The sequence below is a fragment of the Coptis chinensis genome, chromosome 7, assembly GCF_015680905.1.
Source record: "Coptis chinensis isolate HL-2020 chromosome 7, ASM1568090v1, whole genome shotgun sequence".
In the NCBI taxonomy this organism is placed as follows: Eukaryota; Viridiplantae; Streptophyta; class Magnoliopsida; order Ranunculales; family Ranunculaceae; genus Coptis; species Coptis chinensis.
Window position 1 is genome coordinate 3,883,964 of NC_141462.1, and position 1,687 is coordinate 3,885,650.

Sequence of the window (1,687 nt, forward strand, 5' to 3'; positions counted from 1 at the left end):
GTTTCTCTTAAACGATAAACCACAAACTCAAATTTACTTAAAAAATAGTTTTAAAACAATGTTTGTGTACCCACACATGTTTATCACATTATCTGCAGTTTATGAGTTTTCATAAAACAATTACAAAAATAATTCCATTGATCTCACACACTAGCAGCATCAAAGCACTGAAAGTTGCATATAAACACTTCTCCATTAGCAACATTTTAGCTTGAGTTGGTGGGATTCCAAAAGGAAATCCCTTCAAAAATAGGAGTATTATGCTTTATTCGACGAGTACATGGTATTCTTTAGTAAAAGGTGAAAGAATAGTTCGCTCTATGCTCATCGGGTAACTGCCTGTGTTTAGACCTTTCTTAGCTGCAACTTTACATAAGTGGTTCTTGGCTCAAACTTTTCATAGTTTCAGTTGCTTGATATGAGACTAAAACCTTTAACGTGTACCTGATTTTGCAGCAGTGAGGTTGAGTTGAAATCTATAACCTGACCCAACCCTGGTCTTAGACCCTGAAATGAAGTTCTCATAATAAGCTTGGGTCGTCGTGGGAGCCCAACAGGTTTAGGTGTCGATGGACTACTCACAAAACACTGCCCCCCAATTAAATATCTAAGTCTAGAGTGACTGGACTTGAAAGTTGCATCAAATTTTCCTACACATGGTTGGGTTATTGAGGTAGAGTGGTTGATTGTTTGGTCAGAGTTTGATAAAACAAATTCGCACACAAGAGTTTAATTACTTGAGATTTAACTGAAATTAAATCCTCGGAGTTCCTTGCAAAAGATACTGTTGATTTTGTTTTTTAAATGTCATCATCTTCACTAACTATTTGTGTAATTGTGTTTATTTGTGAAGCATCCTAGCTTTTATCTGTGAAGATATAAGAATGATGTCCTTATTATTATAAAATAATGAGTAGCTAAAATATTTTCCTGTTTGGCAGTGATCTTCCTCCTTTGTCGTGGAGGCAAAGATTAGATGCATGTATAACTGTTGCTCGGGGTCTCTATTACCTTCATACAGGGGTAGAGAGGCGGGGTATAATTCACAGGGATATGATGTTAAGACGACAAGTATTCTATTAGATTAGAGTTGTGTTGCAAAGATGGCAGATCTCGGGTTGTCAAAGGATGGTCCTGCACTTGATCATACTCATGTGAGTGCTGCAGTAAAGGGAACCTTCGGATATCTTGATCCAGAATACTTCCGTAGGCAACAATTGACCAAGAAGTCTGATGTATATTCATTTGGTGTGGTGTTGTTTGAAGTTATGTGTGCTCGACCTGCTATCAATCCAAGCCTACCGAAACATCAGATAAACCTTGCATAATGGGTAGTCCGATGGCAACGACAGGGAGAACTATAAACTACTGTGGATCAACATCTTGAAGGGTACTCACTTGATTCGTTGAAAAAATTTGGAGAAATAGCAGAGAAATGTCTTGCTGATGAGGGAAAGAATCGACCGACAATGGGTGAAATCCCTACAGGGCCTTGGACATGTTAGTCTGCAAGATTGCACTTGGAGGGTTGGAAGTTATTTATGTTTCTGAGCATAGAAATTATAACGGCATAAAGGTTCATCATCTTAACACGTTATACATATTATATGTGTTTGGGCTATTTTACTCAAATCATGGTTTCTGACTGAACTAACTGTGCGGGCTTAAGGCATCTAGCTATAATTTG

At 37.8% G+C, this 1,687-nt stretch overlaps 1 non-coding gene across 1 annotated transcript; it reads right to left on the reverse strand.

The window, feature by feature from the left end:
* Window positions 1-221: 221 nt before the first annotated feature.
* On the reverse strand, window positions 222-337 carry LOC147485321 (U5 spliceosomal RNA). The gene has a single exon (XR_015203443.1). It is a non-coding gene; the product is annotated as a U5 spliceosomal RNA (small nuclear RNA).
* Between the last annotated feature and the right edge of the window lie 1,350 nt (window positions 338-1,687).